Genomic DNA, 15696 nt, shown 5'->3' with positions numbered 1-15696 from the left:
CATCTGCTGGCGAGAGCGGCCGGCAAGCAGGACCCGGCGAGTCTGGAGCCCTAGCCTCACCCAGAAACCCGTGGGAAGGCGGTACTTTTGTCCGGTCCGCAAGCGGAAGCTTTCCTCCTCCTAGAGCTGCTTTTTCTTTCTTTTTTCCCCTTCTTTTTACCCTGGTGCTGGGGCTAGACTTGCGCGTCCCTTATCACTGGGGAATGACAGGGACTGTGAGGGCTATCACACCAACCCGCGTCAGTCATCATTCAGGACCTGCAAAAATAGAAGCAGATAATGGATGACTAACACATTACAGCATTTGTCCTCGGCAAATCCCAGTTGAGGTTCTTTAATACATTCGCAGTTTCACAAGCTTGAGCCCAAGCCTGGGGAAAATGCTGGTCAGTGGATCTCCCTCCCCCGCAACAGCCCCCAAGATTTCACAAAGCCCCAGTGGTCTGTGTTTTGCTCTTTCTTCCTACCTCACACCCACTCTCTCCCTTTTCCTCCCGACTTTGCCCCCCTTTTCCCTCTCCTCCATCCCACTCTCGGTATTTCTTCTGACTTACTATATCATTCCCTTCTATCATCAAAAATGCACTTAATTCTCTGCTGAATATAAACAAACTTATTTACGCAAATGACGGGCTAAGGGCAAAAGAAAGGGGGCGCTAAGAGAAGCAGAGACAAAGCACTCGGATACATAGAGAAAGATGTTGAGCACAAAGGCATGTTTATGTTTATGTACCACAGAGCTACAGATCTGAGGAAGAATACCCCCTGCCATGAATGGCACCACAGAAGCAATCGCTGAAGTTCCCAGGATTATTTCAAAGACAACCAAAAGTCTACAGTTAACACGATATATGAAATACAAATGCCTACTGAATAATTCTGCATCTAATATACAAAGTAATAATTACTTATAACGTATGCCTCCCAAAACGTATTCTTTCCTGAATAAAGTTTGGAAATTTACAATGTAATGCATGTAGAAACAACAGGGAGAATCTCAGCTGGCCTCCAAATGAATTTATCTACGAAGGGTATGGTCAAGAACTTGGCATTAATATAAAAAGAGGCCGTGCAGAAATGGTGCAGCATCTCAACATTTTATGAAGAGACTCAACTAGGCTAAAATCTAAAATATGCATGTTTTGATATTACTGTTGTCCTGAACATATTTCAGACTATGTGTCAAGTTTGTAGATTGTGGTGAGAAAGCACTGTTTTCAAATCTATCATTCACAACATAAAAATACCATAAAGATTTCTTAAAGTTTAATTTTAATCACTGATTATAGTTTGGGAAACCTCAAATCCAATGGCCAGATGAATAACACAGTAAACATCAGTAAGATCATATAGAAGTGCTCCACAATAATACATTAGCCTCTAAACTCTCCTCAGGAAATCACAAGATAGTAAAGCTAATCTAAAAAACAAACAAAAAAAAACCCCAAACTAAAACAAAAAAGCACAAACTAAAGTTAAACGTGAAGACTTCATGGTCAAAGCTTTCTAGATAAAACATGACAGAATATCCAACCAACCCAAAGATGCTTGGGACCCAGCAGCACCCAAGGACCACTGCTAATTTACATAAGCAATGATATTTTTAAAAGACTGATGATATTTGTTTGAACTTTCTCTCTGGCTTGCTATTGGAACTTTCAGGAAAAAAAAAAAAAAAGAAAGAAAAGAAAAAGAAAAAGGAAAAACAAAACACTTCAGCTTTGTCCCAGACCCTGGGTAAAGGAAAGGACTCCTTAAAGGGGAATAGAAACAACTGGCCTGAAGGCTATGCCAGCAACAAAGTAAAATCTTGTCTGATGAAAATACTTAACATTCCTTGAAGTTCTTGTTTTTTAAGTATATGTGGAGAAAGGGTAATACTTTATTATTTCATGCAGAACAAGATTCAAGGACAGCCTTTCCAGTTGGCAGGGAAATTTGGTATTATACAAACACTTGAAAACAAATTTAGTATTGAAATTCTTTAACAGGAACGCATCTTAAGTACTAGCCTTTGAAAAAAAAATTCCACTTATCTCTGATTGATTTTATTACCTTTGATGTGCCAAAGCACCTACTAAAAGAAAAGGGAACTGAAGTTGTGGGTGGAAGCAAAGCTGATATTTGCAGCCATGAACTGAACACAAGGTCTTATAGGAATGAAAGCCAATTAGGCTTCCTGGTACTTGAGGCCTGTAAACAAAACACAAATCATCAGATGAAAAAAATCATGTCTAACCATTTCATTTGTTATTTTGTAATTCCTGATCATTTTTAAATATATAATATTCAAAACAATTTAGTAGTCTTCTGATTAGGATTTTAAAAATTCAAATATATTTCTTTGAAATAATTTATTCCCTCGTTAAAACACATACGTAATTCCATATTCTGTATGAAGTATCGTAATATGTTGGGGTTTTATAAAATGAATAAAACTAAAAGAGAATATAGCCTATTATGGGAGATGAGGACTTGACACAATTAATATAAGGTATGTTTACAATGTTATAAAAAGAGTACTGTAAAAAGGATTCAGGGAATTTTGAGGTAGGACAGCTCATTTCAACCTTCAAGAGGAGGGTAAGAAAGAACAGAAAGGTAAAGCAGTCTTCAGTGGAAGAGGTGACTACTGAGGGGAGCGTGGAGGGTGGTTGGGTTTCCGCTGTAGGAGATGGACATGGGCACTCCTGGTGCAGAAAAGGACAGGGCACAGGAGTCCAGGTGGGAGCAGAGGATGTGTTTAAAAAATAAGTAATGCAATATAGGTTCTGCCTCCTAGACTCCAGCTGTAGATCCAGATTTACTATTTTATTTGTAATACAAAGCAAATATTCTGTTTACAGACGCATAAATTCTTAGTAAGAACAATTTACAGTTTATACCTGTACGGATATTAACTCCAGGAGCAGTACTATTACATAGTGCAGTCAAGCCTGGTAGAGAGGACCATAAGCTAATTTGGCTTTTACAAAGTAAGCAGTCCATTTCTTTCCATTTTCATTTGGAAAAAAAAAAAAAGAAAAGAAACCCCAAAAGAGTTGAATTTTGTAACTGGTCTAAGAATCAAATAAATATATTGAACATTCATTCACTGATTTATTTATTCAACAAGAGAAAACCAGGATAGCATAGTGGCTTAGAGCTTGTAAACCAAAGAAAAACGATACCTGGCCTCCTGGCTCCACCACTGACTGGCCTTGTGAAACCACTGAGTGCCCAGCCTCTCTTTGATTCAGTTTCCTCATCTGCAGAGTGGAAATAATCCTACAGCTTATCTCACAGGGTCGTTACAAGGAATAAATTAATTCATAGTCTTAGAAGAGTTTCAGACATATAATAAATATATGCTGTTACTATTGTTGCAACACATATTTATTGAGTACCTCAGACTATCTTAATGCTGGGGATGGTAACAATTGAAACAGATAAAGTTCCCACTCCTTCCAGTGGGGGAAAAACAAATGAAAGTAACTACCAAATATAAATTTCATTTTATTTTAAGGAGGTTCTATGTGGTTTCCTACAATGACTTATGATTAAACTGATTAAAGGGTACATATCCATTCACATAGCAATTTGATTCCAGGGATTTATTCTTGGGCAAAAATTGAACTAGAGTATAAACATGTTGATAAGGATATTTACTAACACTGTTTATAATAACAAAGAACTGGGTGTTTATAATAGCAAAGAACTGGAATCCATTTAAATGCCCGGCAATGAAAGACTGGTAAAAGAAATTATTTTTTGATACAAAACTTGAATACTATACATCCCTTTAAAAACGTATTTTTAAAACTGTTCTATATTTTTCCTTTTTGCACACTTTTAAAAAATGTTTCAACCATCTCAAACTTACAGAAATGTTGCAAGTGAAGAACTTTTTTCTTTAATTATCTGAGAATGAACTGCTGGCCTGATGATGCCTCATCACTTCTGAATACTTTAGTGTGTATTTTCTAAAGTACATCCCACTAAATAACCACAATACAGCCACCATAATAAAAATATGCAGATTCACACATTACTATCTTCTAATCATCAGTCTCCAAACTTTGCCAACTGTCCCTATAATGTCCCTTATATCAAAAGAACCCAGGATCAAGCATTGCATGTAAAATCCTCATGTCTCCAGTCTCCTTCATTGCAGGACAGTTTCTCAGTCTGTCTTTAACTTGTATGACCTTGATTCTATTGAAGACTTCAGGCCAACGTTTGTTCAGAATGCCTCTTGACTAGTGTTTGTTTTCTGTTTCATCAGGACTAGATTCAGGCTGTACAGCCCTGGCAGGAATATCTCACGACATCTGTATCAGTGTCCAAACCTGTATATTAAGTTATTCCAAAACTTAGTAGCTGAAAACCATAAACATTATTTGGCATGCTCTATGTGCAAAATGGTGGTTCTCTAATGAGGGTGGTTCTCTAATGAGGGTGCAATGAAGATGTTGGCAGGACTATAATCATCTGAAGGTTTGACGGGGCTAGAGGATTTGCTTGCAAGGTGACTCACTCACATGGCAAGTGAGTGGCAGTGAGCGGCAGAAACAACACCTCCTCACTATGTGGCCTTCTCTCTAGGACAGCTTGCGTGTCCTGAAAATATGGCAGCTGGCTCCCCCAAGAGTGAGCAATGTTTCCTAGGACCTAACATCAGAAGTCACATAGTTTCTGTGATATCCTATTGGTTACCCAGGTCAAGGCCACTCAGTGTGGACCGAGATTAGCCCAAGGGCATGAATACTAGGATACCAGGATCATCTTCTTGGAAGCTGGCTACCATAGCATCGTATTAGCTGGTACAACTTTGATTTTATCTCATTACTAATGACATCATTTTGATCATTTGATTAAGGTGGTATATTCTGACATTTCCACTATAAAGTCATCATTTTTCCCTTTGTAATTAACATCTTTAGGGGGAGAGGTTACTTTTGACATTATAAATACTGTTTCTCATCAAACTTTTATTCATTTATTTATTATATCCTAATGGACTCATGTATTTTATTTTATTCCAAGGGTTTTGATCTGTTACTAACTTTATTTACATTCCTTACATTGATACTCCAATTGTCTCAGTTGTGGTTCTTTTTAGCTAGCTTTGGTTCCTTTTCACATGTCTCATCATCCTTTGAGCACTTGCTTGCTTTTTGCTCCCTCTCTCATCTGGCCTCAAAACCCTGCCCTAGGGTTTCCTCTCCAACTTGGCCTTTGCTGACAACCTACCCTGGGCTGCTGACACACATAGATACGCTCTTTATTCTATTTGGACTGTGACACCCTCTTCCAGGGCACCAGCCCCACCACATTGATGCCCTCCTTACCCGAGGTGGACTCCGTACCCCAGGCCAGGTCACTGCTTAAAGCCCTACCTTGCTCCACCTAACAGCTTTAGAACTAAATTGTTAGAAACAGAAAAGAAAGACATTATTTTTTTAAAAGTGAAATTATAAAACAGTATACACATGTATTTAAAAATCGAAAGTAATATAACCTAATTGTATTTCCAATGGTTTCCTATGGGGACAACTGGGGAAAAGGGAGGACTTTTACTTCCTGTCTATACCAGAGATCCGGTGCATGGATTCATGCACATTGAAAGGAAACTAATTAGAAGGTGGCCACCAGGGCAGGACTGGACAAGATGGGCCGGACACACATTGGAGCCAACCTCCCAAGGTCCCTCCCTGGACGGCTGCACCTGGGGCAGCGCCAGGGCTCAAACGGTATCTGCAGAGTGAATGGGGTCCCTCTGGCAGGTGGTGTCCCTTGCTGGCCTGTGGGGATCGGGCTGAAACCGGCAGTCCGACATCCCCCAAGGGGTCCCGGAGTGCTAGAGGGCACTCTACAAAGTTTCTGTCGCTCAGCAGCTCCTGCGTTGAACATCTGCCCCCTGGTGGTCAGTGCGCATCATACCACTGGCCAGTTGGCTGGTCGCTTAGCCTTTTATATATATAGATGCTTTAGCAGTCTTTTAACTTTCAGAAGCTTATATTATTTTTGTAACCAGAAGAAAATGGGATTTTACACATATATACATATATGTGTACATTTAAAAATATTTTATCAAATGTGACTCTACAGATTTCAATTTACATGTAATGGCTTGTGATGTTTTGAAAAAATAAATAATTCTTCTTTTTTTGCTTGGCAAGAACTTTAAAAACTAAATTGTATGGTGCTTGTGTAGCTGTAATGCAAGGTTTTTAAGCTCAGCACTAGAAATATTTTGACTGCATAATTCTTTGCTATATGGGACTGTCCTGTGTATTATAGACTGTTTAGCAGATCTCTGAACTCTACCCACTAGCTTCCAGTTGCACTCCCTTTAGCTGTGACAACCAAAAATGTCTCGACCATACTTTGCCAAATGTCTTCTGGAAGGTAAAATCACCTTGGTTGAGTGCCATTGTCGTAATATTGTTCAAAAAGATGAAGCTTAATTTGTAAGTCAAATGTGATGTAATTCCCTTCAAATACATGTAATGAGACATAAATCTCCTAAAATAGTTTGCAAATATGGAACTTCTAAAGAATGAGGGGAAATCATTACAGCAAGTAATATGTATTGATTATATGCCAGGCATTGACTTTGTGCACATTATCTCACCGAGTTCTTATGACTTTTTTTAAATGTTCACCTGAGGATATATTTTTATTGATTCTAGAGAGAGAGGAAGGGAGACAGAGAGAGAGAGAGAGAGAGAGAGAGAGAGAGAGAGAGAGAGAAACATCGATGTGAAAGAGAAACATTAATCAGTTGCCTCTCATACATGTCCCAACCACAGATCAAACCCACAACCTAGGTATGTATGTGCCTTGGCCAGCAATCGAACCTGCAACCTGTTTGATATATAGGATGACGCACCAATCAAATGAGCCACCTGGCCAGGGTAGGTTCTTTTGACTTTATTTTCCCATTTTACAGAGGAAGGGTTTAAGGTTTAGAAAAATTAGGTAATTTTCTTTGGTTACAATGCAGTAGAGCAAGGATTCAAATACTGGCTTGCAGACTCCAGAAGCTATCTTTTCAACTCAGATTCTTCAACACAGAACAGGCTCAGTACATTGACAATGGGTATTTTTATCAAGTACAATAAAAGGCAAATCCCCTGAATATGATCATATTGTAAAATAATAATTGTCAATATTTATTAAGCAATTACGACCAAGCACTGTATATGGATATTAGCTCATCTGAATCCTGAAAAAACTGTATGACATTTGTACCATTATCATTCCCATTTTACTGAAGAGGAAACTGGACACAAAGGGACTTGGTAACTTGCCTAGGGTAGATAGCCAGGATATAAATACAGGCAATCTGACGTCTAATAATTAATAGTTAAACCCCTTCACTATTTAGCTATAAGTAACCGTCTTTTTTTTTCCATTCACATATTAGGAAGCATGAACATTTCTTCTACAACCTTATCAACATTACTCATTTAGATAACTCAAAAAGAACAAATTGAAGATCTATGACTAGGGTCTAAATCTAATAAAAAACAAGGTCTAGTTTGGCTTGTAAGAATTGTCCCCAACTACTCCCATGATTTTGAATTCTGAGTAAACATTTCAAAATGAAGATTTCACAAAAAACCAAGATTTCCAGTGTCTCTTGAAGAGTTGTGAAATCTGGCATCACCAGACCTCCATTTGCATATGGCAACCATTAGCTGAGCAAATGTCCTCCTCCTTAGACAGGGCCAGCCGTCGGCGGAGCACCACATCCCCACCTCTCCCTATTCGAACCCAGATCCTGAAGCCCAGAGCAGTTATCTGAACTGCCACTCAGCACTGAGGCACAGTTGTCAGTCTGTTCATTTGTTTTTGTTTATATAGGTGGCCATCTTTTCTCATTAGCATTATTAGCTGTAGCCTAAAATCATCTGTGTTGTGATTCCAGAGTTAAAGCCTTCTTTATGTGAGAAGGTCAACCTCACCATGTATATAGCACAGAGTTGGCCACACTTAGATACACTAAGTTGTTGCTTCTTTTCTTTTAAGGCTCTGTTCGTCTTCATTAGCAAGGCACACCAAATGGAATGGCAGCTACTGCACGTGGATTTGTTTAGACAGCAATTTTTGACCTTTTTCATCTCATGGCGCACATAAACTAATTACTAAAATTCAGTGGCACATCAAAAAAATACATTTTTTGCCGGTCAGACAAAAAAAAATTAGGTATAATTTTTATTCATTCACACGGGACAGTTATTGTTATGTTGGCTGTTCCCATTTGTTTATGTGACAATCTAAGGGAAAGAGATCAGTGCCCCTGACTAAATAGTCAGGTATTGCATTATTTAAAAAATTCTTTGATCACACGGTTGAAAATCACTGGTTTAGACTCATCCCTTTTAACATGCAGCCAATTTGAAGTGTCCTTCCCTTGCAAGTCAAATTGGTTGGGTGTCTATTAGAATATATATGTTAAAAAAAATCTCAGTCGTAACATTCAGCATATGATTCTATTGAAAAAAAAAAAAAGCAACACACCAACTTGCCAACAGTAACAAATTTTATTTACTTATTTTTGTCTCCATGGTCAGTAAGTAGCAGATGCCCTTTAAATATGTCCATTAGTCATCAAATCACTGAGTCCTGTAAATACTTCCATGGGGGGAAAAACAAGAGACATTATTCTTAATTAAATTTCTCAACTTGGGCTAATACAAATGTTACTTCATAACACATGTATCTAAATTCAGTGCTGGCATATGTTAATGTAAGATAGAACAGATCCCTGTGTTCCAATCAGCACAAATCTTTAGTTCTAAGGACTGCACTGGGAAGTTCTCAGGAGACTGGTGCACTGCCCAGGAAATCATTAACCATTACTGATGACATGGGAGAGGGAGAACGGCTCCTTTGTATGCTGCTCATTTGCCCACCGGGTATCTTATTTATTTATAAGCTAAGAACGTCACATAGACTTTAGTTTCAGAGGAAGAGCACAAAGTACTTCTGTAGTTATCACTGCTCCTTTAAGGGGGAGGGGGGAGACAGGCCATCAGCCTTGTCCTGCAGCAATTTAGCAAAGTGTAAGTCCCCAGTGATTTCTGCCCCAACTCATGGATGAGTCAGTGGTAAGGGCCTAAACTTATAGGCTATCACCACAACATGCCACTGCAAAAATTAAGAAGCTCTTGCTCCTCCTCTTCAGTGAAGTTTTTGAGAAACTAGTTTGAAACTAATACCCAAGACCTGACTAAGTTTCAAATGTCTAGGTTGTTGGTTCAATGAAGTCTGAATCGTGGAGTGACCCACTGATTTAGGTACTGAAAGACCTTTTGCGTTACCTTTGTAGTGCTTCCTCTGTGGGTCTTTGCATTATTATGTTCTTCTATTTTTAAGAGGAAGTTAGTGTAGAACTAGGGAGGGTGGGAGAGTACTGCATTTAAGTGTAACTTAGTGCCAGGCACTGGGCTTCGATGGATGAAGTCTGAAGGTGGGGGTCTGCCTTTCCTTCTGCCTTTCTTGCAGTTAATCAACACATTTTTAATGAGCTGGTCTCTTTTGCAGGAGTTTTTTCCTGTTTATGATTCCACATCCTTGGGCATAGTTATTCCTGAAGCATTTTAATTCATACTTTATTAAATGCCTCTTGGTGACTTCAGAGGCAGGAGCTGTGAACTACACAGGAAACCTGGTTCAGATCCAGAACATGCAATTACAAAATATGTATTCTTTTTCTTGATAAGTAGAAACCCTACAGGAAATGTCTACATTTTCACTCAAAAATAACACTGAACTTGTTTTTTTTTCCCTTGTGCTACTCACACAGAACTATTTCCTCCCATAGAAGGATCATATTTTCAAGTGATATTTACTAATATGTTTCCCATTTCAAAATTCAAATCCTTACAACTATATAATGCCCATAAACATACCCCTTTCTATTGTAAAAGTTTTGCTATCCTTTCAAGTCTCTTAGCTGTATAATTATAGTACTTAAAGTGAAATCTACAATAATATAATACTATCATATAATTGAAAAACTTATGGGAATTTTTCCTTAAGATTATGAAAAAACTGTCAAAACATTCTCTTATTTATATAATTCTGCTCAATTGAGTTTACAGAAACATAGAGGGATCCTATGAAATATACACTACACATTGCCCCCTCATTCCATCTCAACTATATAATGTCAAAGCCATTAACAAAGCAACACAGTTGCATGAAAACACTTTAATGTCGTTTATTTTAGGGTACAGAAGCTACAATAAAATTTAACTTAATTATAAAAAGACAATTGAATGTTTAAGTATGTAATTCTCGATTGAAAGCACAATGTGCTAAAGTAGTTTATATTCAGATATTTTAATTTCTAGTCTATAGTAATAAGAGTTTTCTTTGATTGGTGTCCCCAAACTCCCCATGAACTGTCAATGAAGAGCTTCATAATTTTCCTCTGGCTGAAGAAGATCAAAGCATTCTTATGTTTGCTGAAGTCTTTGATACTGGTGCACAAACAGGTGGTGAGTTTATTTCATTGCTACTAAACTGTTTCTTGCTGCCAGAGTTTAGGAAGAAGTGGTTTATTTTAACAAAGTGCTTACAGACTGGCTTGCTCTTCCCCAATTTTTAATTTTCTTTACAAGGTACCCTATAGTGCAGCGATTCTCAACCTGTGGGTCGCGACCCCTTTGGGGGTCTAACAACCCTTTCACAGGGGTCGCCTAAGACCATCGGAAAACACATATATAATTACATATTGTTTTTGTGATTAATCACTATGCTTTAATTATGTTCAATTTGTAACAATGAAAATACATCCTGCATATCAGATATTTACATTACGATTCATAACAGTAGCAAAATTACAGTTATGAAGTAGCAACGAAAATAATTTTATGGTTGGGGGTCACCACAACATGAGGAACTGTATTAAAGGGTCGCGGCATTAGGAAGGTTGAGAACCACTGCTATAGTGATTTGTGCTAGACCCTGGAACTGAAAGCGAGAGCTGAGGAAACCATGAGAGCCATGATCCTGCAGGCTGGAGGACACACGGGGCTCAGCCCAGGGGTATCACTGCCTGGCTGACTTTATTTGCCTTCTCTCTCCATTTTTGAAGTTATATGCCCTCACCTTGAGTTCTAGCATAACTAAAAGTTGAGTTTTTAAGTCACAGAAAAATGTGAAATAGCCCAACTGTTTTTGCCAATTTTAACCAAGATAAGGCAATACAGTATGAAGAATCGATTCCCATCTTTGAAGTATGAAAATCCCTTTTTTAAAATCATAACATTTCATGTTCCTTTACACTGTATACGAAAACGAAAATGATATTTAATATTACTGAGTATTTGCTATATGTCAGGCAGCATTTTAAATATTTTGTGTATTATTTCTTTCAATTCTCACAATATCCTGTACCCTAAAATAATATGAGCAATAATACTATCCCCACTTTACAGATGAGAAAATAGAGGCACAGAGAGGTTAAGGCACTTGCTTGACATTGGCTGATTTTAGCAGTAGGAGCTATTAACCTCCAAGTTATACTTGATGGAAGCTATACATTTAATACATGTTTATTAAAAAATATGTAAAGGATAAATACTATTATTGATTCAATAACACTTTAAATGAATCTACATTTTATTCCATATATAACTAAAGTCAATAGTATACATAACTGCAAGGCATGTTTCCCATCACACAATGCCCACTTCCTGCCAGTGACTCGGGCTCCACATCAAATCTCCCTCCTCCAGCTCATTCTGAGCCAAGAGGTGGTGTAACGTGGAGTGCAGACTTGCACTTGAAACCAGAAATCATGGTTCTAAGTCTCATTATAGTATTCACTTGACATTTCTGAGTTTTGGTTTCCTCCTGTATAAACAGGGGATATTGATAAATGCACTACCATGGGGCTAGCATGAGAAACAAAATAATCTGAGGAGATATAAGTTCTTGTTAGGGTTTCCTATTCAGCTTTCTTGTAACCTCATAAAAACTTCATTTCTTTAACATGACCTTTTCTCCTTTCATTCCTTTTGCTTCAAACTGGCCTGATGCAGCACCCAGACTGACCTCTCTCCTTCTCCCTCGCACATCCACCTCTTTAATCATTAAGCCCTCAGGACAATGAGGTTCTGATCAGCATCAAATAATCTTAGGAACAAAACCTGTCTGTAGACCCCCGCGGCAAAGTTTAGATCAAACTAAAGATAACATCTAGGCCTCAGTTGTGTTTCCGCTCCAGGCCCAGAAAAGCTTAGAAAGGAGACAAGTAACACCATGGCTGACATTAGGAGCAGATGCGCTGATCAACTACTCCATCATAGCACCTAACAATCAGTAGAGACCACGACCCTGACCATGACCCTAACTCCCTTAATCACCATGAATAATTCTTTTTCCCCCTGGAAGCCATCAGGGAGCCAGGTCTTTAAGCATGAGCTCACCTGTGACTCCAGAAGTGAGCCACTTCCTAAAAAGTATTCCTGTTCTTGTCTTACTGGGCTTTGATGCATGCAGGCAAACAGATCCCTTTTGTCCACTGACATTATCAATAGATACATTTTAACATATTTCTTTTATTTTTCTAATTTTTCACTGCTCATTTTTATATCTCACCTTTGAGTAGTTTCAGAGTACCACAACATCTGCAGATGGCAGACACTGAAGGGGGGGGGGGGGGGGGGGGGGGGGGGGGGGGCACGACACAGGACTAAAAGATCCAAATTTAAACACTCTTCCTAATGCTAAAAATAAGAGCAAAAACATTAACTCCATCATTCAGCAAAAATGTAAATAAAATCTTAACCTAAGTCATTTGAGATGTGCTCTAGTAATTGTGAAAAACAGTTTATATTTCAAGGAAATTACCAGTGTTATGTCCAGATTATTAGGGAACATTTATTGGATACTGGCACTGACAGGTAACGATGTCCTAGCCTCAAATTCATTTGCATGACTTAAACTATAAAGAAGCAGGCTTGTGGAACCAACTGCACAAAAACATCAGTGGTGGAGGTAAATAACATGCATTTACTATCCCAAAACCAGTTAGATATTTTCTAGGAACAAATAAATATAAAATGGTAGAGCCAACTAGGTACCTGGGATTTAAATGGGACAAATAGATTCTTTTTAGTAATACCTGCCTATTTCTTTATAGGAATACTAACATAAAAATGTAACATAATTGCTAAAACCTTTTAAAATTGAAATGTGCTATGTGACTAAGTATTACACAAGTACTAAATGCTATATGAGTAATGAGAGTTTACAACTATTTACTTGATTCTATTTAATTGAATATTTATTCCTAAATAGAGGAATTATGTGAATTACCTGCTGGAAGAAATGGAAGTTTTCTCAGCTTTTCAAATGCAATTTTAAAAGGCCATATATATGTACAATTTTTTTAAAAATGTTTCCCATGATAATGAGTTTCTATTACCTCAAAGTTAACTCTCTTTCAAATGGTGAAGAAATCATGCAGATAAAAAAAACTTAGATCCTACCACTAACTCAAGACAATGTGTAAAACTGATAAAGCAAACAATTTCCTTTCATTCCAGTAATTCCACCAAAGCCTGTTATCTCTTTTTAAATGGCATATTCCTAAAGACTACATAAAAATAGAAAAAAATAGGAACTTAAGCTATTATTTATACTACCAGAGGCCCATTGCTTGAAATTCATTTGGGGGGGGGGGGGGGGTCACCCAGACTGTGCCCTCTTGCTTGCAGTCCGGGAGCCCTCACGGGATGTCTGACTGCCATGAGCCTGGCTTCTGGCTGAACGGTGCTTCCCCTGTGGGAGCACACTGACCACCAGGGGGCAGCTCCTGCATTGAGTGTCTGCCCTCTGGTGGTCAGTGTGTGTCATAGCAACTGGTCGTTCCGCCGTTGGCCCAAAATGGCTCGCTGACAGCCCCCAAGAGGTCCTGGATTGCAAGAGGTCACAGGCCAGACCGAGGAACCCCACCGGTGCACAATCGGGGCTGGGAAGGGATGCGGAGGTTGACCAGCTGGAGAGGGACTGTGGGAGGGCTCCAGGGCATGTCTGGCACGTCTTGCTCAGTCCCGATCGGCTGGACACCAGCAGCAAGCTAATCTACTGGTTGGAACGTCTGCCCCCTGGTGGCCAGTGCACGTCATAGTGAGCGGTTGAGCGGCCTTAACATATCATTAGCATATTACGCTTTGATTGGTTGAACAGCCGACCGGCTGACAGGACACTTGGCATTATTAGGCTTTTATTATATAGTATAAGATTAATAAGGGTACAATAGTTATAGGTTTAGAGTGATCATATTTATTGTTACTTTAAAATACATTAAGGACATAGTTAAATTCTTTAAAATTGACAAAATAAAACTATAAAATAATCAATGGATCTCATAATCAGCCCTGAGGTATATCAAAATGTACTTAAAAGAAACTGAACATTTTATCTTTCAATATGATTTTCAGAAAAATTTATGTCTCTATTAATGCATTCAAAATTAATGGCCCATGCTTGACCGGCAGGTCACTTCCACTATCATAATGGCCAGCAAATGACCACTTTGTTAATTCAGGCTGGATACCAACTGGGAAGGCAACTTCTAGATTGGTGATGCTGGTATATATCTAAGAAAATACTGTACCCATACTGCTCTTTATGCAGGGTAGAATTTGTATTTTATTTCATGTTATCTTCCTCTATGATTAAAGAAAAGATAAACTAAATGACAGGAATCAAAGAATAATATTGTTAAATATGAGTGGTTAATTCAAATATAATATACTTTAATTATTCTGTCAATTAGGTTAAGGTAAAGAAAAAAAGTGAAATTTATTCTTCCATACATAATAACATAGCACTAATGTGCTATCTTTGTGTTGAACTGAAGGCCACAGAGTTGTTTTAAGATACTAAAAAATACTATTAATTGTTTCATTCTGACTAAGCAAAATTAACATTGTGGATGGCCTACTTCATTTCTCGTTCCTGACACTTGGTAATTGTCTCCTTATCTTTTCATAAAATATCGAAAATTTTATTGCTATCAAAAGAGGTCAACATCTTTTATCACTAAGTTTTATCTTAAGCAAATGCTATTTTTAAAGTAAGAAAAATTAATGGATTACGCAGTATTAATTTGCCTAAACGAAAATAAAACTGATATTTTCCCTTTCATTTTGATATTTAAATCATTATTGGTATTACACTGTAATGAGATAAAGGTTCATTAAGACAGCCTTTGTTATGTAAAAACAAAACACACTAGAGGGGAAATTCTTTAGTGAGCTACAATTACCCTCCAAGGATATAGCAATTAATTATTCAACATGTTCCAATACAAAATCAAAATACTACACATGCACACACCTAAGGATTTCATCCACTCCTGAAACTCTCTGCATTTTTCTCCTAAGAACATTAATAAAATTATATATCATTTTAGAAATAGAAAATACACCTTTAAAAATGATTTTTAAAATCAAAGCAGTATATACACATAGTTACAAGTCAAACAGTACTAAAATCTTACAATGAAATAGCAGTCCTCTGCCCAAATACCCCAATTCCTACCCCTCAGCAGCAATCTCTGCTACCCTTTTAGCAGACTGTTCTGGCATTTACCTTTATTTTTCCAAATGCGTTGATGTTTCAACTTACAGATTCACAGTTCTATTCATTATCTATTGACTTCTTACTTTGGAAGATGAGAATATA

General features: G+C 37.8%; 2 long non-coding RNA genes across 2 annotated transcripts in view; both read right to left on the bottom strand.

The window, feature by feature from the left end:
- Positions 1-129: 129 nt before the first annotated feature.
- The window catches only part of LOC102256790, a 76041-nt gene continuing 60474 nt past the window's right edge, over positions 130-15696 (bottom strand). Inside the window, exon 2 of the long non-coding RNA XR_001362167.1 lies at positions 130-258. This is a non-coding gene — a long non-coding RNA (uncharacterized LOC102256790). The remainder of the gene's footprint in view (positions 259-15696) is intronic.
- The window catches only part of LOC106726142, an 11229-nt gene continuing 4045 nt past the window's right edge, over positions 8513-15696 (bottom strand). Inside the window, exon 2 of the long non-coding RNA XR_001362168.1 lies at positions 8513-8622. This is a non-coding gene — a long non-coding RNA (uncharacterized LOC106726142). The remainder of the gene's footprint in view (positions 8623-15696) is intronic.

The sequence above is a fragment of the Myotis brandtii genome, unplaced genomic scaffold (genome assembly GCF_000412655.1).
Source record: "Myotis brandtii unplaced genomic scaffold, ASM41265v1 scaffold230, whole genome shotgun sequence".
Taxonomy (NCBI): domain Eukaryota; kingdom Metazoa; phylum Chordata; class Mammalia; order Chiroptera; family Vespertilionidae; genus Myotis; species Myotis brandtii.
Note: the sequence above shows the minus strand (reverse complement) of the source record. Positions and strands in the feature narration are given on the sequence as shown.